The 24,855-nt window shown below is 41.0% G+C and overlaps 1 long non-coding RNA gene across 6 annotated transcripts; it reads left to right on the top strand.

The window, feature by feature from the left end:
* Positions 1-1,213: 1,213 nt before the first annotated feature.
* LOC148401249 (uncharacterized) lies at positions 1,214-24,713 on the top strand. 6 transcript variants are annotated; one of them, XR_015863485.1, is made up of 7 exons: positions 1,214-1,404; positions 22,822-22,961; positions 23,028-23,578; positions 23,662-23,712; positions 23,822-23,890; positions 23,982-24,152; positions 24,480-24,713. It is a non-coding gene; the product is annotated as an uncharacterized LOC148401249 (long non-coding RNA). The 6 variants fall into 6 exon arrangements; XR_015863483.1 differs by having other exon boundaries at positions 22,822-23,180; positions 23,267-23,578; XR_015863486.1 differs by having other exon boundaries at positions 22,822-23,487.
* The last annotated feature ends 142 nt before the right edge of the window (positions 24,714-24,855 follow it).

Here is a 24,855-nt window from a genome sequence, read left to right as displayed (position 1 = left end):
TTTATTGATAAATCTCATGGCTCTTTTTTGAAGGCTGAATAATGGCTCTCATGAACATTGGAATGTGTTGCCCCAGACCTCTATGCAATAAATTAATTCCGATGAAACCAGGGAATAAAACAGAGTGAGGAGTGATTTGCTGTTTAAATAGTGTCGTATTTTAGCTATGACTTGTCAAGTAACATGGTGGATGGGGAATACAGATGGTGCAAAAAGTGAGTATTGGATTGTTCCCAGGAATAAATTGGCATAGCTGAAATTCCAAATTTTAGCAGCAGATGGTGCAAAATGTGAATAAAGAGTTATTGGGTAAATTGGCATTGCTGAAATTCCAAATTTTTCCAAGAGATAGTGCCAAATCTTTACATGAGACCAGAAGGGGCAGTCGAGCAAAACAAGCTGAACTAGCAAAAATATGGATAAACAGAATAGCACGGGGTCGGTTTTGGGTCACACATAGGAGGACAAATGTTTGGATTTTTTATTTTATTTCTTTGCTTGGCTACATATATTTAGTAACAGCTTAAAGCAATATTATCACATAATTGGACCAAGGTGCCCACTACCGTTAGAATATGTGGCGTGTTAAGAAATATTCAAAAGGTTGATTCAAATGTTTTGACATATGTTAATCAGTAAGAAATATTCAAAAGGTTGATTCAAATGTTTTGACATATGTTAATCAGTAAGAAATATTCAAAAAGGCTGATTCAAATGTTTTGACATAAGTTAATCAGTAAGTAATATTCAAAAGGTTAATTCAAATGTTCTGACATGTGTTAATCAGTAAGAAATATTCAAAAAAGATTAATTCAAATGTCTTGAGATGTTTCAATCAGTATAGGCAAGGATTCATGATTTTATGTTTTATTGACATGTAACATTGAAGTTTTATTTTCATGACAAGTGTTGTGAAGGATTTAAAAAGGAAGGGGGAGGCTCACCAGGGTGTTGGCTGTATTTTTGGTGGAAAATAGTTTGTGGGAAAAATTAAAAAGCGGAAACAGCTGCCAAGGGGCAGCAGTCTTGCTTAGGTTAATCTGGGAAAGACCCGGATTGTGCAATAGGGTGAGACGCTGAACCAGCAGTGGTTCACAGTTGAGAGATAAAAGGGGATTGCGCAATCCTCAGAGATCAATTGAGATTGTGCAATCCTATGCTATGCAAAGTACAGATGCCAGTAAAGGGGGGAGGGGGGGGGGGGGGGGTCAGAGAGGCCTATAAAAAAGCCCGTGGTTGCCTGCGGTGGCTCCCCCAAAGAGCATTAATACGTGAAGAAGCCCGCAAGAGTTCCAAGACTTTTTTCAGCCTCAGGAATCTTAGTGTGAGACGCAAGATCGCTTGCTTGGATTAACTTGGATTTACTCAAAGAATTGGACTTGACGACATTTCATAAGGAACGAGGTGAGGGGAACAGCTTTTTCCGTGGTTACCTCGGGGAGAAGACAGCCGTCGGGCGAGCGCTGGTCCTCTCAAGGCCAACCTATTTCCTAAATTTGAATTTTAGAAATAAAAGCGAACTGATCACTCGACTTTATTTCTACCAAAATTAGCATACAACTGGTAGCTACCTTTTCCTACTTTACTGATTTATGTTTTATAATCAAAAGGACTCCGTGACTGAATGATTTTATTTGCACGGGTGAAATTGTTAAAGTTGTTGGAAGAATTAAGATTTGTAATTCTATTTCATACTTTTTCAATACATGTGGCATTTCTTCATTTAATTTGTTGTGCGGTAATTTGTATGGTATATGCAATCGATGGTTTGTTTTTGATCTAACAATTAGATTCAGTTACAGGTAATTATTATGGTATAAAATCGGACCGTGATAAATAAAATTAACGAGGGTGTTTAAAGTAGAGTCGGATTAGTGTTGGATTCAAATCCATTTAATTGTTCGTTGGTCGCGGGCCTGTCCTGTATTTGTCGGGCCGCGTCTCAGTCTAACTCGGACAATTGACACATTAAATTGCCTTCAAAAATTATTTGAAGGATAATTATAATTCATTTAAATATTTGTTTTAAAAGAAATATGATTCGTTTAAACAATCGAGTTGGTTGAAGCATTTCAACAGTTAGGAGTTTATATATAGTTTTAGAATTAATGATTAATGTATCAAATTTCTTCTCAAATACTATTATTGTCATACTTCCATTAATTCGATCCTTCATTGAATAATGACACGTAGGCTCGCTACTTCGGCAACAAAGTAGAGCAGGCCCATATAAATAGTTACTTCAGCACAACTAGGGCGAGTGCGCTCTAGTAAATCAACGAATCCCTGAGATCTTAACAAAGACATTTAAAAATATCCGTAACATAACAAAAGCCTCAAAGAACGGAAGGGAGCCATCATTATGGCGCGGTTATTCTGACGACGTGCCTCAAATTTTAGTTACTCAGCACGAGCGTCGTTTGACTTGAGAGGGCTTGGCGTCATAAAGAGATTATATTGATTCTTTTAGAATTAATTTAACTCGGGTGGTCAGAGACGGACGAGTCCCTTCACCCTGGCTTATCGAACCCTTTGATGGGAAGCCGGTCACTTTAATAAAAAGTGCAGGTGTTAGGGTTTTCAGGTTAGTTTGATCCTATGATTATGTTGGAATGTAACCTGTAATAATTAAACTCGCTTGTCCTGTCTTAACAAAAGTAGTAGAACAAAGTGCTAAGATCTTTTGAACTGATTGACTAGCTGCAGAGGAAGCAATCAAAGTTGTTTTGTTCACACAACATCGTGAAGGACCCCCTGCTGTGCTTTGATCAGCCAGGGGCTTCGGCCATTTGTCTACTCTGACCCCCACTCTCAACCCCCACTCTGTTTCTCTTAATAAATATCCCCTCGCAGGAACGAGGGTTCAGACTTCATTCCTTGAACGAGTGAACTCTCCACCTGCAGGTGTCTAAAAAGGACTTGCTTGTCTCCCGTGTGGTTCTTGCAAAATAAGTTGGAGTGAGCAAATCTCTAACATTTTGGTGCCGTGACCCGGATCCCTCATACCCGCTATCTGGCTGACGAAGGAGGACGTGCTGCATTGTCGACAAGCCAGCGTCCATTAGGAGGACCTGGAGAAGAAAGTCCTGGGAAGAGAATTCTTCGCTGGGCCAGCATCTTAGGTCTGCCTTCGTCTGACAGAGGTGGATTGACGGGACCCGGCAGTGCAACGAACCAAGGGGACAAGTAAGTTAAAGGCCTGAAGTTGTGTGATTGTGTTGTTGTTTGTGAAGCGCGTAAAAAGGTAGAAGTGCACAGGAAAAAGTAAATTTTGTGGAAGGAGGGGGTGTTGTAGAGTCCCCCTCTGGATGAGGTGTCTCTTTTGGAGCAGTGGTTCTCAAACTGTTATAAAATCTCAGTACCTCCGTGGTTCATTATTTGACGACCACTATTCTAAAGAGTACAACTTCGCGTTGGCAGGGCTGGGGACAAGGACTTTTGTCTTTAGTTCCCAGGGAAGGTGGGGGGTGTTGTAGAGTCCCCTCACTGGATGAAGTAGCTCCTTTTTTTTAAAAGGAGGACTTCGCGTTGGCAGGGCTGGGGACAAGGACTGTTGTCTTTAGTTCCCAGGGAAGGTGGGCGGTGTTGTAGAGTCCCCTCACTGGATGAAGCAGCTCCTTTTTTTTAAAAAAGGAGGACTTCGCGTAGGCAGGGATAACTTGTGTGATTGAGTGTGTGACTGGTAGGATAAATTGACTAAATAGCAGTTCTAGCATTGATCCACGGCATTAATACAGGCTAGTAATTTGTTTAAAGGTCAATTTAAACCTGCATTGAGGATCCTCAAAGAAAAAAAAATTGAAAAAAATCGTAAAACCTTAAACTACTAAAATTAAGATGGGAAATAAGAATAGTAAATCTCTTGCTCTGCTCTTCTTTGAGATGAGAGGTTCATGGCAAGTAGATTTCTTAATTGTATGCAATACATGCTGAAGTGAAAGAATATGTATGGAATACAAGGAAATTTGAAATGTGGAAGAAGTAGTAGAAGTGCTAGAGTGTGGTTGAAATCTTCACAAAGAGATGAGAACGAATTCAAGAGACAAAAGCAAGAAAGATGAAAACTGATGAGGTCACAAGTGTTTGTCAGACCAGGAGACAATAAGGCCCCTGTGAGCGAGTGCAAGGCCGCAGCTCAAGCCGCGGCTCAAGCGAGGGGCAAGAGGAGTTTAATGATAATAATAATAATAATAATAATAAGGTGGCAAATTACAAATGACTAGAGATCAATTTGTGTTACACTAAATTAAAATATGCAAATCAAGTGGTAAAGAAATGCAACTTGCTTCTAGAAGATATATAAATAAAATTAGAATGTGCTATCCTCGTGTGCATGGGAGGGACCAGCTCATGATCGACCACAGGAAATGGCCAGCCTGTGACGAATCATTGTTGCTGAGACCTACCTTCTGCACGCGAGAGCTGTGCATGTGTGTGCGTATGTGTTAAAGTTAAAGTTAAAGTCCCAAATTGATGAAGATTGGCTAAACTTTTAATATAAAGAAATTTGCTAGACTGTTGTCTATTCAATTTACACCGCAGAACAGAAACAATTTTGACAAATAAAAATGAGAGGAAAAGAGAGAAATCTGTTTGCGAGCAGAAACTAATCCACACTAGTGCATGTTAAGTGTCGAGCTCACATGAGAAATTCGATGAAGGAAAAAAAAAAAAAACGACAGAACATGCTTTCAGGAATTGGAAGAAGCTAAATTGTGAATTTAAGATTTTGCAATGCTACATTTAATAGGAATAATTGATTGGTTGTGTTATAAAATTATACAAACTTCTAAATGCAAGCTAAATCTGAGAGATTGAGTTCTTCAAATTTAAAAACAAAGAAAAAATTCAGATTAATTTGCCAGTTGTTTGTTTTAGTTAAGTTTTTTTTGGACTGGTGGATTGTTCTACCAGGAAACCTGAGTTGAAAATGATATATGAATGCTGTGTGGTGAGCTTGGATGAATTGGGACCAATGTGATAGTATGACTCCTTTTTGGAGACTGTGTGAGATGCATATGATGAGCATTGATGAATGATTGCCTGAATGAAAGGTTGAATGGTTGAAGTCGTTGGCGACTACTATAGAAAATTAGTAGAGCGACTTTGATGAAAGAGTGATTTTGAGCAGGTTGAATGTTAGAAAGAAACACGTAGCTTTTGGATTGATAATTAACTAGAAAAAAACTGGAGAACCAGTAACACATGTAGAAGATGTGTGAACTGAGAAATTGAGAAGCGTTTTGGAAAGAAAGTCAAATTAAATGATGATGGAATCATATGTAGTACAGAACGCATTATCCCAAAAAGTTTGTCAAGGTGTGAGGCATGGGCGTTGCCAAGCCTCAAAAGGAGGGAGTGAGTAGGACAGATATTGGAAGATAGTAAGAATACAACACTTTATGACAATGAATTTTCGAATACATTTGGTGTTATACTGTGGTAAAAAATTTTTGTTCTGGTGTAGATAGGTTAGCAACACGAGAGATTTAGAGGTTCAAAAGAAAGACAGTTAAAAGAAAACATTTTTGATTTGGAAAATTGCAGGCTAACAGGAACATGAGAACGATAAGAACTACGAGGTGGGATCCAATTTCATTGGGGAGATTGAGAATTCACAGCACCATACTCGAAGTCACATTTTTGAGCAAGCATGACAATAACATGTGAGAGGTCAAGACATACGGATCAGGGTTTGATGTGGAACGCAGACCTCGATGAGTTGATTTTCAATAATGATAGTGAAAGACAACATACTGTCCGATTAAATTGGAACTATAGATAAAATGTAGCAAAAAAAAAAAAAAAAAAAAAAAAAAAATAGGATGAGTTGCAAGATTTACGATATAAAAACGAGACCGCTGTTATTAGAAGAATTTGAAGTTTGGTAAACAAACGTTACCAGCAAATTGATGGAAGCAGCTACATTTGGAGATAGTCTTACAAGTTTGATGTCCCAGCCTGTCATTCTCAGTGTCAGGGTCCCTGAAACCCAATCCGAGACTTCGCCTGCAGCCGTGAACAACTACAAAATGGTGCCTGGCTCTGAAGCACCTTTGACCTTTGGCGAAGGACAAGAAAAGACTACTGTTGTGCTTGGAGAGGGGCAAGTACACTCCGGAGGACAGACAACATCCTCGGGGACGAGAAAAGACAGTGAAAAGCGGAGGAACTCACAATGATGAAAATTGACTCATTTGAACAATGGACTCATTCAAGAGTGATGGATGGGGTCGCTCTGAAGCAACAACAAAAGAACACCAACTTGAGAGGGTGAAGTGCGGCAAAAAGATATGGACTTGGCGCGTCCGACAACCAAATCGCACTCCTTGCTACGGCGTTACCAAATTTGGTGAAGCTTGGTTCAAAGTGGAAGGGAGATTCATTGTGCACTGAGTTTGACAGAACTGAGGAGATTTGATAAATAAATAAATAAAAATTTGAAAAATACGTAGGGCTACAGAGAAAAGCATTATAATCAGAGATTGAACGGATTTGGATAAAACAAATAGGCTAAAACGGTAGGAAACGAGCAAGATCTGATATTTTGGCTCATCAAGCTTAAGACGTAGAGGTCGAGTTATATAAATTTTAGAACAGGACATTTGGCAGTCAGGAGGGAGCTAGGTTGCTCAATGTACCTACTCAATACAACAGTAAGGTTTTTTGTACCACAGTGGAGGTCTGATGGTCAGAAAGTTAGGTACGTTCAATTTTTGACATTCACACAATCATGCATAGGAGTCACACGGCGACAGTTAACAAGTCGATGACTGCAATAGGGGCCACCTACGACTGCACCGACATGAAAAAGTAGAAACGAGAGAGCAGAGTATGGGATTATATGATAAAACGTCTGCTATACAGTTACCAATAGGAGATTCTATCAAAAGAAGCTACATGAGAGATGGATTACAATCTATTTGTCTGTGTGTTCTGTGTGTGTGTGTGTGTGTGTGTGTGTGTGTGTGTGTGTGTGTGTGTGTGTGTGTGTGTGTGTGTTCACACCCTGTGTGGGTGCGAGCGTGTGAGGAGAAAGAAGGCATGGGTAAGACAATCTCTTTTAAACCAGGAGGCAATAAATGGGAACGCCCCTGTCATAAATAGTTTTTGGTTAAAGGGAATCATTAGGAGGTGTTCAAACTCTTCCCGCAAACACTCCTATTTGCCAGTTAAATGGGCACGACAATTGACTACGAGAGTTGCAAACAACAAATGAAGAGCAGTCCTTGGCAGATTATATGATCAGGACGCTCAAACTGTGTCAAAGACAAATTTACTGCCGCTTGATCTTTCCTCCTCACAGGTCGACAATCCCATCAATCCAGGAGACTGGGTCTACATCAAAGTCATCAAAAGAAGGAACTGGGCCAGCCACGACAGGAGGGACCATTCTAAGTCTTGCTGACTACACATCCAAGGTTGCAGGACCCACAAATGCATTGACGACGACTGCTCTCCAGGAGGGAACTGGATGGGAGCTTTGGACATCACCGCTGTGTGCCAGGATGAGAGAGCCATTTTCAAGGTGTAAGGGCTCTCCAACCAACATGGCTACACCATCGAACGGAACATACTTCATACAGAATGGCTGGTGGCTTTGTGGTCACAAGGTTTATCCGATGCTGCCCGCCAACTGGACACGAGCGTGTGCGCCAGTGTGTGTGACAGACCTCACCTACAGACTACAACATCATCAGCTGACGAAAACGCGAGCACATATACAACTTCTTAGACGTGACAGATGTGATAATGATAATGAGACGTGGATTGCGTAGATGCTGTTCTGTGTTTTTCTTTTTATTTTTTTTATTATTGATAGCATTCTGGTCGCCTGTGGCAACGGGGCCGTGTAAGAATTTTCCTGCTAATAACATCTGGCCAGCAGGTTTTTCGCTTACACAATAAGTTTGATCTGGGGTATTGAGGTAATGCCTCATCTTCACTGGATAGTGTTGCTATCATTGTTTGTTGTTTTTATCTTTACCATTCTGCTTTCTTCATTATACGTATATATGTTTTCTTGCTTGTCTTTGTTGTTTGGGGTGGCATAATCATATGATAAATCAGGAGGGAGATGTTAGGGTTTTCAGGTTAGTTTGATCCTATGATTATGTTGGAATGTAACCTGTAATAATTAAACTCGCTTGTCCTGTCTTAACAAAAGTAGTAGAACAAAGTGCTAAGATCTTTTGAACTGATTGACTAGCTGCAGAGGAAGCAATCAAAGTTGTTTTGTTCACACAACATCGTGAAGGACCCCCTGCTGTGCTTTGATCAGCCAGGGGCTTCGGCCATTTGTCTACTCTGACCCCCACTCTCAACCCCCACTCTGTTTCTCTTAATAAATATCCCCTCGCAGGAACGAGGGTTCAGACTTCATTCCTTGAACGAGTGAACTCTCCACCTGCAGGTGTCTAAAAAGGACTTGCTTGTCTCCCGTGTGGTTCTTGCAAAATAAGTTGGAGTGAGCAAATCTCTAACAGCAGGTTTGACAGACTGAAATGCTTTTAGAGATTTTTGTACAGATATATTAATGTGAGGTCTCCAGCAGATTTTGTCGTTTATTATCACACCAAGAAATTTAATTTCATGTACTCTTTCAATGCGAACACCCTCTATCTGCACTGCTGCTTTGCTGTCAATCTTCCTATTACTGAATATAATGAATTTTGTTTTGCTTAAGTTTAATGGTAACTTATTTGTATTGAACCAAGATTTTATTTTGATGAATTCTGATGTGATATTGTTCAAAAGCTTATTTCGATAAGTTTCATAATGTCTTCTGAATCCTTAGAAGACATTATATCCTTATTTTCAGACAAATGCTAGAAATTTTTCGTTGTTACTTGCTGCTGACAGTTACGCCTGCGCACTCCAGTCTTCCTCAGAGCCGTCATCCGACGAGTTGATGCGCAGTCGAAACTGTCAGCATCAGGCAACAAAAAGAATTTCTAGCATTTGTCTGAAAATAAGAATCTAATACTATTGTTCAAAAGTTGCTGCAAATTCTCATTTGTACCGAGGATGCTTGTGTCATCAGCAAACAGAATGAATTTGATTAATTGAGAAGTTTTCAATACAGGACTGTGTCAGAAAATTAGAATATTGTGATAAACTTCTTTATTTTCTGTAATGCAATTAAAAAACAAAAATGTCATACATTCTGGATTCATTACTATTAACTGAAATATTGCAAGCCTTTTATTATTCTAATATTGCTGATTATGGCATACAGCTTAAGAAAACTCAAATATCCTATCTCAAAATATTAGAATATCATGAAAAAGTAAAACTAATAAACTAATCACTTGAATCGTCTAATTAACTCGAAAGACCTGCAAGGGTTTCCTGAGCCTTGAAAAACACTCAGCTTGGTTCAGTAAACGTAATCACAAGTACGGGGAAGACTGCTGATCTGACTGCTGTCCAGGGGACCATCATTGACACCCTCCATCAGGAGGTTAAGACACAAAAAGAAATTTCTCAAAGAGCAAGCTGTTCACAGAGTGCAGTTTTAAAGCACATCCACGAAAAGTCTGTTGGAAGGGGGAAATGTGGCAGGAAACGCTGCACAACCAAGAGAGATGACCTCAGCCTTAACACTATTGTACAGAAGAAGAGTCACTTCCAGAATTTGGGGGAGCTTCAAAGAGAGTGGACTGAAGCTTGATTCTAGGTATCAAAAGCCACTGTTCACAGACGTGTCCGGGAAATGGCCTACAATAGCCGTATTCCCATGGTCAAGCCACTTCTGAAGCGTCTGACTTGGGCTATGGAAAAAGAAGTACTGGACAGTTGCAGAGTGGTCCAAAGTCCGCTTTTCAGGATTCAAGCTTCAAGATTCAAGAGTTTTTTATTCGCCATGTTTGAGCGTGCCAAACAAGGAATTTGACTTCGGTAAATCACAGCCTCTGTTCAACATTTAGGTGACTAACAACAACACTCAGAACATGTGAAGAACGAAAGATATTCTCAAACATCCCCTGATCTTAAACTCCCAAAAGGGTGTCAAACGCACCTCTTGTATTAAGGTGCCCCCGGCTTCCCGGTAACGGGTTTGTTTTAGCCGGGTTCGGAGATTCGTCCGTAATCTAACCACCCGAGTTAAATTAACTCCACCGGAATCAATCTAATTTCTGTACGACGCCAATCCCTCTCAAGTCACCCGAAGCTCGAGCCGAGTAACTCAATTCGAGGCAAGACTTCGAAGTGACCGCATCGTATTGATGGCTCCCCGCTAGTGTTTGAAGTTCTTATTTTGTTACGGATATTTTTTAGATATCTTTGTTAAGACCTCAGGGATTCGTTTGTTTAGCGCACCCAAGCACTAGTTTTTGCCGAAGTAAATGTTGATATGGGTCCGTTCCACTTGGTCGCTCATGCAGCGAGCCGACCAACTTTTTCATTCGAAAAAGAATCGAATTAATAAAAGTGTGACAATAATAGCATTTAAGAAGAAAATTAATGCACTTTATATGATTAATTCTAACTTCCTATACGTAGATCTAGCACTTGACCTTCGGAGTTCTTCACCCCACTTAATTGCTTCAAAAAGAATAGCAACTTTCTTAAACCGAATAAAAATGTCGTGCTCTATTTAGATTTGCCCAATAATTAATTTGGAAGGCAAGTCTACTTTTTGATCGTGTCCCATTTAGCTTTTGACGCGGCCCGACAAAAAGGGGAACTGGGCCGCGCCCGACGGACAGTTGAAATACTTTTATCCTCCGCCAACTTCACTGATTTGTTTCAATCGTCGTCGTTATGTTATTTAGAGGAAGTAATTTCTCAACCGAATTCACTTTTAATGAAATCAACTCTTCCGTTAAATATTTACAAAAGTTTTTTAATTCTCTAACTTGCTCAGAGTTACTTTTTACGCGGCCCGTCAAAAAGGGGAAGCGGGCCTGAGCCTTTCAAATAGTTAAATAACTTTCCATTCTACACAACCCAATAATCTGATTTAACACTTCCTTTAATTTATTCAGACGAAATAACTTTCGAACGGATCGCAATTCACTCGTGGCTCAAATAACTACGGAAGTTATTCAAGTCTCTAATTTGTTCAAAGTTCCTTTTTACGCGGCCCGTCAAAAAAGGGGAAACGGGCCTGAGCCTTCGGTTGCATATTCAGTACAAATCCGCGCACAACGAAGTAAGTAATATACAAAACACATTTATTGGAAAAAAACATGGAATAGAATTACAAATCTCAATTACTCCAGAAACTGAACAATTTCACTCACTGATACCCGTGTTAATAAAATCATTCAATCCCAGAACAATTCGATTGCAAAACACAGTTCATAAAAAAGGGAAGAGGTAAATACCAGCTACGTGCTATTTTTGGTGGAAGCAAAGTCGAGTGATCAGTTCGATCTTGCTTCTAAAATCCGAATTAGGGAAACAGGCTGGCCACGAGGGAACCGGCGGCCCGATGACTATTCCCCCCTCTCGCTTAAATACATAAAATATAAAAATCCCTCTCACCTATCTCCAGTCCAATTTTTGGGAGTAAATCCAAGTTAATTTCAGTCCAGTGATCCTGCGTCTCACACAAAGATCTTCGGGACTTTTGGAAAAAAATCTTGAAACTCCTCCGGGCCTCTTCACGTATAAGCGCTCTTTTGGGGGAAAGAGCCCTGAGCTGTTTCTGCCGGATCTTTTATAGACCGCTCGGTCCCCCCCCTCCCCTTTCTTTTCTCCTGTACTTTCCCTATAGGGTAAGACTGCCCAGTTTTCCCACGCCTATAGAAGGGACTGGCCAGCTTTCTCACGCCTATAGAGGGACTGGCCAGCTTTCTCACGCCTATAGAGGGAACTGGCCAGTTTCCCCACGCTTGGTTATCTGTGGCCTTCAGCAGCTGTTTCCGCCCTGACCACGCAGTACTTTCCACCAAATGCACAGCTAGTGGCAAAACCTTTCACTTCCCCTTTTCTTCTCTTTCTCCTACATAAAAATAACTTTTTAAAGTTACGCTTCAATTTACTCTAAAATAAAAATCCAAACCCTTGACCTACTTTTCTAAACAATTTATGTCACGCCACTATTCTCATAGTGACGGGTCTCTTAATCGAATTGACAAATAATATTGCTTAAAGCGGTTACAGTATACATTTTTAGCCAAGCAAAAGAATCAAAAATAAAAATCACATTTGTGCTTCTCCAAACAATTTATGTCACGCCACTATTCTCATAGTGACGGGTCTCTTGATCGAATTGACAAATAATATTGCTTAAAGCGGTTACAGAATACATTTTTAGCCAAGCAAAAGAATCAAAAATAAAAATCACATTTGTGCTTCTATGCGTGACTCACCCTCTGACACCGTGCTACTCTTTTTATTTCTATTTTACCATGTTTAGCTTATTGGCTCCTCTTTTGGTCTCACGTTTTGGTCTGGCGCCATCTTTTGGACAAATTTGGAATTTCAGCTCTGCCAATTTATTCCTGTGAACAATCCATATTCTACCATTTGCACCATCTCTGCCCCCATGTTACATGACAAGGGCAAGGAAAAGCTCAAAACTCCAGCTAGGGGAAATGAGAAACCTTGAGAAAAGACCACAGATGGGAGGGTCCCTCTTCTAGGATGACCAGGCTGCAATGGATGCAGAGAGGACACATAGTACAAACAGTGTAGACAAAAAAGGTGTGGAAAGCAGGATGTTATTGCACAGTAATGACTCTGAGACTCTAAGAGTGGTGTGAGTTCATCAGAGCGACAGCCTGGGGGAAGAAGCTGTCTCTGTGTCTGCTGGTTTTAGTGTACAGAGCTCTATAACGGCGTCTGGAGGGGAGTAGTTCAAAAAGGCTGCAACCTGGGTGCGAAGGGTCTGTTGAGATGTTACTTGCACGTTTCCTGGTCCTGGACAGGTACAAGTCTTGGGTAGATGGGAGGTTGATTCCAATTATCTTTTCTGCAGTCCTTATCGTCCGTTGCAGTCTGTGCTTGTCTTGTTTGGAGGCCGATCCAAACCAGACAGTGATGGAGGTGCAGATGACAGACTGGATGATGGCAGTGTAGAAGGTCTTCAGCAGCTCCCGCGGCAGGTTGAACTTCTTGAGCTGTCTCAGGAAGTACAGCCTCTGCTGGGCCTTCTTCCGGACAGAGTCTATGTGGCCGGTCCATTTCAGGTCCCGAGAGATTGTGGTTCCCAGGAACTTGAAGGTGTCTGATGAGAGAATAGTATTGCTGCGGATAGTGAGGGGTGAAAGTGGTGAAGGGCCTCGCCTGAAGTCCACTGTCATCTCCACGGTCTTGAGCGGGTTCAGGTCCAGGTGGTTTTGGCTGCACCAGTGGACCAGCCGCTCCACCTCCTGTCTGTACGCAGTCTCATCACCGTTCTGGATCAGTCCGATGAGAGTGGTGTCGTCTGCATACTTCAGGAGCTTCACAGAAGAGTCACTTGCAGAGAAATCGTTGGTGTCGAGGGAGAAGAGCAGTGGGGAGAGGACGCACCCCTGAGGGGCTCCAGTGTTGGTGGTCAGGGTGTCAGATGTGATGCTCCCCACCCTCACACGCTGTCTCCTGTTGGTCAGGAAGCTGGTGATCCACTGACAGGTGGAGGCAGGCACCGCGAGCTGGATGAGCTTCTGTTGGAGGATGTCAGGAGCGATGGTGCTGAACGCCGAGCTGAAGTCCACAAACAGGACGAAAGCAAGTTTTGTATTTCATTTGGAAGTCAAGGCGCCAGAGTCTGGAGAAAGGCTGGAGAGGAGCAAAATCCAAGTTGCTTGAAATACAGTGTGAAGTTCCCACAGTCAGCGATGGTTTGGGGAGCCATGTCGACTCCTGGTGTCGGTCCACTGTGTTTCATCAAGTCCAGAGTAAATGCAGATTTTAGAGCACTACATGCTTCCGTCTGCTGAAAAGCTCTATGGAGATGATGATTTAATTTTCCAACATGATCTGGCACCTGCCCACAGTGTCAAAATCACCAGTGAATGGTGTAGTGACCATGGCATTACTGTCCTCGATTGGCCTGCCAATTCCCCTGACCTGAACTCCATAGATAATTTATGGGATATTGTGAAGAAGAAGCTGAAAGACACCAGACCCAACAATGCAAATGAGGTAAAGGCCGCTATTGAAGCATCCTGGGCATCCATAACACCTCAGCAATGCCACAGGCTGATTGCCTCCATGCCACGCCGCATTGATGCAATAATCCATGCAAAAAGATTTCCAACCAAGTACTGAGTGCATTAATGGACAATTTCAAATGTTTGATTTTGTTTTGCTGTTATAAATCTTTTTTTTTTACTTGGTCTGAGGAAATATTCTAATATTTTGAGATAGGATATTTGAGTTTTCTTAAGCTGTATGCTATAATCAGCAATATTAAAATAATAAAAGGCTTGCAATATTTCAGTTGATTTGTAATGAATCCAGAATGTATGACATTCCTGTTTTTTTAATTGCATTACAGAAAATAAAGGACTTTATCACAATATTCAAATTTTGTGAGACAGTCCTGTATGTCATTTATGTACATCAGTGGTCCCCAACCTTTTTTGCGCCACGGACCGGTTACGCGTCAAAAATATTTGTGCGGACTGGCCTTTATATAAATAAATAATAAATTAATATAAATAATACATGTATAATAAATATCTAAATACGATTAAATAAAATGATGCGAGTGGCATAAAAACAAATATAAACCACGTATAAATAAAACTCAACATTATGTTGTTTATTGGGCGCACTGAGCTTGTTTTTCAGAAACGAGTTGGTCCCATCTAGGCGTAATCGGAAACAATGACACCTGAAGTGGTTAAGGTTTGTCTTTTAATGCAGGATGTTTGGTCTCCATGTGCCGAAGCAGTTTTGACGGCTTTATTGCCTCGTTAGCTAGCCTATCGCCACCTGTGGCGACAAATCCATATTTTAAGTAGGGCTCCAGAAATGTTCATTTAAATGCAGCTTTTCTTTTTAAATGCAGCTTTCCTTTTTAGATGTGGTAGCCTCTTCTTCTTCAGTCTCCTCATTGGGTTTTTTTCCCTTTCCAAAGAATCTTTCCAAACTTCTCTTTTTCTTGCTCATTTTGCTTGCCTCGCGGGCTCGACTGAGGTGACATGTCACGTGACCGAGATGAGCGTCTTGTGTCAAGAGACACAGCGACGGATGTAATTGGGAGAGAATTGCCAAATGCTTTGTATTTTTCAAAATAAATTCGTACTCATTTTTGCTAGCTTTGCTGGCTCGACTGGGAAAACATGTTATGTGACCGGGACGAGCGTCTTGACCAGAAGGAATTGATCGTTAATAAAAAATACATTAATGTTTTGTTTTATTTCTCCTGTGCGGCTTGGTGGCCCGGTGCCAAGTAACCCCCGGACCGGGGGTTGGGGACCCCTGATGTACCGTAATTTCCGGTGTATAAGCCGCGACTTTTTTCCAAAACTTTGAACCTTGCGGCTTATAGTCAGGTGCGGCTTATATACGATTTTTTTCGTGATTTTTGTGATGACTTGATCACTTTTACTCTCAACACTATTATATACAGTAAAAGCTACAAAACAAACTGACAAATAATTCGTTTTCAAATCAGACGAGTAAAAACTGGTCAAATGTTTTTAAAAAAAGATGTTAAAAGTGAAGACAATTTGCAATTCTAGTAATGACACACGAATTTGATGCACAATTTGTCTTCGTGGGCCACATAGATTGATGTGGCGGGCCGTATCTGGGCCCCGGGCCATGAGTTTGACACCTGTGCTGTAAACCCTTTCTCTTACTCTGCCATGTAACTCAGAGATTACACAAAGCAGTGGCGCTGTTTGGACCATCTGCATTGTATTAAAACCCAATCAATCAGCATTTAAATTCAATTCTTCTAACATTTTGCTCACCAAAAACAAGTTGTAATCAATGTGAACTTTTAATGCATTTTATTCAGAAGGTTACTTTGAACCCTGAGGCTTAAATAGCGGCGCGGCGTACTTATGGATTTTTACGGCCTCCGGCCTCCAGGGGGCGCTCTAGCAGGAAGCAAGAGCGAGACAGGCGAAGAAGAGATAATGCGCCGAAGAAGACGTGCTAGTTTGTGTTTACAACATTTCGCGCATCACGCAGAACGCGATCAAGACGGACATTACTGAAAGGAAGCTTTTATACACAAACCGTCATGGGGGACAAAAGAAATGCATATGATGCCGCTTTTAAGCTAAAGGCAGTCGATGTTGATGACATTGTGTTGCGGCACCCTTTTCTTTATTTCGTGGTCCCCTCTACTCTGGAGCTATACGTGTTGCTCGCTAGTTTAATGTAATTTAGCGCTTTGTGCAAGAATAAGATTAGCATGAACAGACCCTCATCATGGAAAATGCTAGAAGAAATGGATAAAAATGACGACGAAAGAGATACTGAGAAAGTGTGTGGCAAAGGATATCTAACGCTATTCCAATCGGAAATTGAGGAGGAAGACTTTGACGGTTTCAGTGCACAGGAGGAAGATGAAGACGATGAAGCTCTTTTATTTACTTTTACTTCAACCAGCCCTGTTAGTGCTGTGCTACCGTGTTGCTGCTGTGTTACCACCGCGTCTCAGTGACTTTTACCGGTATGTTTTATTTAATCAAACCCTATTAGTGCTGTGTTACTTCCGTGTTGCTATGGTATTACTGCCGCATCACAGGCAGTGTTTGGAAAGAAATGTTAAGGTATGTTATTAAAACTTTAAAAAAGCTTTCTGTGTCCAGTATTTCTATGTGAATAACTCGCGTGCACACTTCCGTGTTGCTGCGGTACTACTGCTGCATCACAAGCAATGTTTAGAAAGACATGTTAAAGCATTCTATTCAAACTTCAAAAAGGTTTTCTGTGTACTGTCTTTATTTGTAAAAAACTTGTGTGCACTTGCGGCTTATAGTCCGGTGCGGCTTATGTAAGAAAAAAACTAAAATATCCCCGAATTTTAGCTGGTGCGACTTATAGACCGGTGCGGCTTATACACCGGAAATTACGGTACTACATGATAAACAATTTTGGTCCCAACACTGACCCCTGTGGCGCACCACAAACAATGTCCAACCAGCTTGACTGTACATCTTCTAATTTTACAAATTGCTTCCTGTCTTTTAAATAACTTATTATCCAATGTAGTGCTGTACTCCTGATACTATATTGTTCTAGTTTATGTATTAATATATCATGGTTTATCGTATCAAATGCTTTATTTAAATCGATAAACACCCCCACTGCATATTTCTTTTTATCCATAGAGTTAGTTGTTTCTTCCATTAATTCAATTAGAGCATGTGATGTAGATCGGTTGCCTCGGAATCCATATGGATTGTCTGTAAGTAAACCATGTTCTTCTATAAAATTATCCAGCCTGCTGATGAAAATTTTTTCTACGATTTTTAAGAATTGTGGGAGAATAGAGATGGGCCTGTAATTAGTGAAGAGGTGTTGTCTCCAGTATTGAACAGTGGAATGACCTTTGCTATTTTCATATTGTTGGGAAATTTATCAGTTTGCAGTGACAAGCTGTTAATGGTTTGGAGATACAGTCAGACCTCGGAACGTCCCGTTTCTTGAACAAATCGGAATTCAAATGAAAAATTAGAGATTTTTTGCTTCGGTTGTCGAACAAAGATTCGGAGGTTGAACCTCGCGAGATGAGCCAAGAGGACCCAAGAAAACCCGACCGCGCGGCCCGGATGCCAACTGACTCCATTCGTTGTGATTGTACATTCGTTACTTTGAGGATTGTATTAACCCCTAATCATGCCTCCAAAGAAAGCAAATGGGAGCAGTACAGCCATTCTAAAACACAAAGACACTCTTAAAGCAATGCGACAGTGAGACGCCTGGTGCGCTGCGGTTGCGCGATTGGACCAAATTAAGCTCTCCGTGCACTGAGTTCCACTTAAGTTTTGGAAAGTACATCAGGACTTTAAAAATATTTTCTAAATTTCAGCGATGGCTCTGTCACAATAATGCGACCAGCGCGGTGCGGTTGCGCGGTCGGCGGCGCGCTATGGTTGCGCCTTCGGCGGTGCGCTGCAGTTGCGCGATCGGAAAAAATGGGCAAATGAAAAAATGCTTAAAAAAGGCAATTTTTAAGTCTTGGAACGGATTAAATTTTATTCCGTCATTTGTAATGGGAAACATAGATTCGGAATTCGAACGATTCACGTATCGAACCGCCTTCTGGAACGTATTGTGGTCGAAAATCGAGGTTTCACTGTACCATGAATGAGTATTTTTACTGTTTTCATGTCAGTATCTTCGAAATTAGTGGATGCCTTGTTTTTGCAGGAATGTACTATATCTATCATTTCTTTTTCTATAACAGGCTTCAGAAACATAGAATTTGTATTTCTATCTATTAATTTGTTAATATCTATTCTTGATTGTCTAAGTTAGTTTTGGTCCAATATTTACAAAAAAGTTATTAAATTTGTTAGCTACTTCATTGTTATCATTTAAAGTTTTGGCATTATCTATAAAATACTGTGGGTAATTACTGTATTCTTCAGACTAAAAGTCGCTCTGGAATATACGTCGCATCAGCCATAAAATGCACAACAAAGTGAAAAAAAAATGTCGCACCAGAGTATAAGTCGCATTAAAGGGTAAATTCATTCGACAAAATCCAACACCAAGAACAGACATGAACGAGCAACAACAGGCTAATGATACGGTATGCTAACGTGACATAAACACAAACGAAGAGTTGAGAACTGGCCTGACGTAAGATTAACAGTCCATATAACCATAACATAAATAACACCTTTATCAAAACATCTGTCATTCCAAATCATTAAATCCATCGATCGTCTTTTATGTAAACAATGCCGCGTGTGCGCCGCGCCGCTGACGTCGGACTCGTCGTCAGTTGCAGTTCAAATTATTCCACAGGCCCATATAACGATATATAAATTATATATCAAATAACTATTATATAAACAACATTATCAAACAATCTGTGTTACTCCAAATCATTAAATCCATCGATCGTCCTTTATGCAATCAATGCTGCGTGTACGCCACGCCGCTGACGTCGGACTCATTGTCAGTTGTAGTTCAAATTATTCTACAGGCCCATATAACGATATATAAAGTGTATCTCAAATTCCTATTATATAAACAACAATATTATCAAACCATCTGTGTCACTCCAAATCATTAAATCCATTGCAGGAACTGGGGTCAAAATTCAAAAAGTCCTGCCTAGCTACAAAAACAGATATGCTCAAACCTCATTGAATAAAGTATATAAGCAGACAAGTATATTCACATATTAAATGAATAAAAGAAACATTTTAAGCATATAATTATACCTACACACCAAATCAATAAAGAAGACAACTAGACATTTTTGATAAGTGGTGATGAGAAAAGTTTTTATAACTTTATGATCTGATATATATTTGTGAGCACTTTGAAATAACAAATGACTTTTGATATATTGCCTAAATAGCTTGATGACCCTTAAGGAACTGTGTAATGCATGCCTGATGTTTTTTCTCTGAATCATGGACACGGCCAGAGTCGTCTTGACCGTTCAGTACTTGATTGTATCTTATGTTTTGACTAATGCTAGACGCCAGTTTTTGATTACTACTGAACGCTCTGCACAGAGGGAAATAGTTTGCCTAACAAAGAAAAGATACGGTTGGAAGCATGATTAAACTAAGAATAAGCAAAGACATGATGTATCAAAAGAACAGCAATAGATTAATGATGTCACAGCCAAAAGCTAACATAATTTCATAGAAAATGACAAAATTGAAAGAATGAGGTACGACAGTGTATGTCCAAGATTGGAGAAGAATGTTCACAGGAAGGTCACGTGGAGATAAAACCAGCAGGCGCCAGAGGGAGCCAGCCAAGGACTCGGCCAAAGATGATCGCCAAGGCCGAAAGACGGGATGGAAGACAACAGCCCCCACACACACACCGAATCGCCCATAACCAGCACCCACTCCCATGGCGAACTTGCCCCACCCCAAAGACTCATCACCCATCAAATTCGGCCCACACTGGCATGTGCAGCTGATATAAGCTAACCAGAGAACCTTGGACGTTGCCTTTTCTGAATGGAGACTTTCCGCTCTTGAAGGGCCCAGCGCTGTATTGTACTTTCCTGAAAACAGAGCTGTCTGAACAAGAATTGTGATTGAACTCAACCAACTTGTGTAAGTCTAATTTCTGCTTCAGTGTCTTAGCATTTTCCTAAATCTGAAGAAATCAAACGAGCACGCAGTGAGTAAATTGGATGACAGGTAATTGGCAATGGCTTTTGCCGTGAGGCGCAGATAACGCGCTCCCTAAATTGTGGACAGAATCCAGCACCATTGATCAAAATCTTCGTCTTTTATGTAAACAACGCATGTGCGCTGCACCGCTGACGTCGGACTCGTCGTCAGTTGCAGTTCAAATTATTCCACAGGCCCATATCATTATAAACAATTTTATCAAACAATCTCTGTTACTCCAAGTCATTAAATCCTGTGATCAAATCCTTTGTCCTTTACGTAAACAACGCTGCATGTGCGCCGCGCCGCTGACGTCAGTTGCATTTCAAATTACAGTAATCCCTTGCTACATCGCGGTTCGTTTATCGCGTTTTCACTACATCGCGGATTTTTTTCCCCAAATTAAATCAAAATAAGATTCAAAATAAAACTTTTAAATTGAGGAATTATGGCACGAATGTTGGCTCCTTGTCAGCAGAAGGCAGAGAGTGCCCACACAATTGCAGTGCATACACTTGTACCTTTTTTAAAAAAAAAATGTTATAATAATAAGTCTAAATACACATTTAAGAGTGTTATATCTTGTTATAGAAAAATCTTTATAGTAATAGAAAGTTCTAAAAACATATTTACAGTATGTACACTTGTACCTTGTTATTAATGTTTTTATAATAATAAAAGCTGTTCTAAAAAGATATTTACAGTATTTGTTAAGAATTATCTATGTTATTTATATTATTCAGCCGTGCTTTGATTTGAGGTAGGGTGCTTTATTTTGAAGGCCGTTTTCAGATGATACCATTTCAAATCATTAAATCTCCTAACTCTAGAAGTCAATAAATGGAACTCAGCCATAGTGCGCCCTCATGCGGTTTAAAGTGAAATAACATGAGAAGTGATCAACTATACTAGTAAGTAATGTGTTAATGATCAAGTAAAAATTTGTGAATAATTTCACATATAAGTCACTCTTGAGTATAAATCGCCCCTCCACCTAAACTATAAAAAAAACGCGATTTATAGTCCAAAAAATACGGTAATATGTCTAGATTTATTTCTAATTACGCTATTTAGAATATTCCATATACTTTTTATACTTTCATACTTGTCTTTGGGACGGGATTCATAGTGTCGACACAGATTGTATTCTTTGAATACCGCCACCGCCTCTTGACATGAGACAGACAGCCTTTTCTTTGCATTGAACAAAAAAATAATCATTTGTCCACTGCAGATTGAATGCCCTGCATTCTGAATCAATTTTTCTCTTACCTAATCTTTTTGTTATTATTCCATTCTCTCTTTGAGAGGGGTGGGTTTAGGATTTTTTTCTGGGGGTTGCCAGATAGGGGCACAGACCGCAGAAGGGTGGAACAGAATGTCACGTTATATGCGTGTATAAAATACAGGGTCCGGCAAAATGATCTGACACATTTGTAGGTTTAATAAAATGCAAATATATTAAAGAAACAAAAACGTTTTTTTTTATTGTATAAAATACAGGGTCTGGCAAAATGACCTGACGCATTTGTAGGTTTAATAAAATGCAAATAAATCAAAGAAACAAAAAATTACATATAATGCCATTTTGTTTCGTTTCATTTCATTTTCATTTTGTTTTCGAATCATGTTATTTTGGACTTACCACTGCCACATTTTCTGGAGTTCTGGCAGTGCGAGGTCGGCTGGTTGATTTTCGTTTCAATGCTGATCCACTGGCTCTGAAGTTAGTAACCCATAATAAGATCGTGTTTCGAGCAGGTACGGGGATCATGTCTACCAAGTCTGAAGCGCAAACGGAACGTTTGTTGTGTTGCAGTTACAGATTCGTTCTTGATAAACGTTTCCACAATGAAAGCACGATGCTCACCGGTCCAATTCATGTTACCAACTGATACGAAACAAAATAACATTATTCAAAAACGAAACGAAATGAAATGAAACATAACAAAACAAAATGGTATAATGTGTACTTTTCGAAAGTTAAAAAAAAAAGTCTTTAATTTATTTGCATTTTATTAAACCTACAAATGTGTCAGATCATTTTCCTGTAGTTCTCGCTTCTGGTTAATAATTAAAAAAGTTCATAACTAAGGAATATTTTATTTCCAAAAGTCCAACTTTATCATTAAATACAAATACACGTACGAAAAAAAAAATCTAAATGGTCTCTGGTATTGTTACGAGGGCCGGACCAAATGTGGAGGTGGGCCATATTCAGCCCGCGGGCCGTATTTTGGGGACCACTGCTGTGCATCATTACTTCTCTATCACTTGTCACCTTAAACTCCTCTTCTAGTAATCTCAGGGGCAGTTGGAGCTTGGTGTTATGTCCATGAAGAGCAATGTTGCTAGGGCTCCTAGGCAAACCCAGCCACCTGGAAGCTGCTGACTTTCCTCTCTAAGCCCTCCATGATTGATGGAGACGTCGACGAGCAGAGGTCAAAGTACTGTAGGCATGATGGAAGATCAAAGCCTTGAACTTACTGGGAACCCTAGACCGGTCCACTGCACTCAACCAGCTCTCCAGCTCCTGACAGGTTTCCTGAACCGATGCTGAATCCTTCTGCTGTTAAATACCTTGCCTTCACTGGTTTCTCAGATACAGTTGGGATGCTGAAGTGGAACCTGTCCATGACTTTGCCCCTCTTCAACACCAGTGACCTTGATTTTTTGGGCTTGCACCTCATCTTTGCCTATTCACACAGCTCCCCCAGCCCTTGCAGGATCACCTACTCGCTGGTACTGACTTGGTGGTAATAGTCAGGTCGTCCATGAACGCCCTCACTTCCTGGTCCTTTCTTTCAGCTCTGCAAAGAGTAAGCAGCTTTATTCTCAGGATAGTTCGCAGCTCTACCAAGGGGGGCGGGGAATATTGCTCCTCGCTTGCCTCCTTGAACAGCGTCTTGAGAGACTTGAGCTCCTGCCAGATCTGGTGGATTTTTGCAGCTCTGGTTCATGGTAAAGGATGCTCTTTCTGTCCTCTTTTCCACTGCTCTGAACCTTTCCACAGCTAGACTGACAATGTCTGTCATCATCGTTTGCAGCCTTACAGCCGTGTCGCCCTTCGCAGACCGAAGGAGTTTTGTATTCTCATCGAACTGCTGCCAGACTGCCGTCTTGCAGATTTGTGGCCATTTGACTCGAACCCTCTCCGGAGGCCTGTTCTGGGGAATTGGTTGCAACTCTTGGAGCTTCCTGGCTCTGTGGGGTATTTCCGGGCCTGGCTCCTCCTCCAGCTCACCAGTTTGAGGACCTGTGTGTTGTGGTGCGGGCTCTCCCTCCAAACATTTCATCCGGGTCCGGTGAATCATAATACCTCAGCTGCTCTTGCAAACCTTCCCGCATCTGCACCTCATGTTCGTTGTCGATTGTCATTATTGCCATTTGATTTTTGCCACATTAATTGTTGTCGATTATTGCCATTTTTCATCAACCTTAGGTCTGTCAGGTTGGTATGGTCATCCTTCCCCCCTTTCGGGCATCCCTGGGGGTATGTTTCTGGTCGCCGCTGGTTTAGCCAGCAAAGTGATTGGGAGAATACATCTCTGGAATGCTCCTGTGCACATAGTGATGTAACCAGGGGTTCTCGGGTGTTTCAGGTCTTTCAACATCAAACACCCTCACCCAGGCGACCCAGCCATGGTTGCTCAGACCCGGCCGGAGTTCAGGTGCTATTTGCTACTCCACCTGGAGGCTTTCTCTGCTTCCCCTGTGATGATATTGATGGCTCTTTTCCTCTCCATCCTGGTAATGCCCAAGGTTTTGTGGAGTGATTGGCCTGCAAAGCCTCTGCAGCCAACCTTGATGGGCATACACTTCGCCTCCCAGCTCTGCATGCAGCAGTCAAGGACCAGTTCCTCATTCTTGGTCCTATTTCTCTTGTGGGCCTCGTCCAGTCTGTCCTCTCATGGCTCTGTCAGCTACAACAGGGTAATGTTTGTCTCCTCTGAGACCAGGAGGATGTCTAGCCTCAGGGTGGTTATGACCAAAAATATCACATGCTGGCTCATCGGGTGCTCTGGGGGTCTATGGGTCATTGTGCTGGCCCTAATGCTTGGTCTCTGCATGATAATTGGATGATCTGTGTGAGCGGAGCTGAGCTTCCACCCATTTAAATGACCAGCAGCCACCACTGGTCTACACGCATCAGTGTGAACATCTATACACACAACGAGAATACAATATGAATAATTGCTTATATGTGAATTTTTATGCAGATTCACACACAATTGTGTGAACATCACACTCTATGTATAGTCCACAGGCACTGGGCCGGGTTTTCATGGCGTGCTGCTGCTGTCGAGTAGGCCAGCAGAACTCGACCGAAGGGTCTCCCGGCTCTGCTCCCCTACTGCTGAAGGCAGATAAAGAGGCGGCCATCTTCTTCAACAAAACAAAAGATGTGTCTACCATCTTGTCTATCTCCAGTTAGATGCTCATCCTTTGTTCTTTTTCATCCCATTCCTTCCATTAAACAGTGACTCTACTCACTATCTGGACTTCCTGTCTTCCTTTCTGCAACGTCATCAGAAGTCGTCATTGAAACTGAAGATTTGGTTTAGCAAGGCCATGAAAAAGAGATACACAAAGATGATGTTTAGGGAGCAGTTTGAAATAATTGTGTTAATGTTAA

The sequence above is a fragment of the Syngnathus floridae genome, chromosome 2, assembly GCF_059516105.1.
Source record: "Syngnathus floridae isolate MCC-2025c chromosome 2, RoL_Sflo_1.0, whole genome shotgun sequence".
Taxonomy (NCBI): Eukaryota; Metazoa; Chordata; class Actinopteri; order Syngnathiformes; family Syngnathidae; genus Syngnathus; species Syngnathus floridae.
Note: the sequence above shows the minus strand (reverse complement) of the source record. Positions and strands in the feature narration are given on the sequence as shown.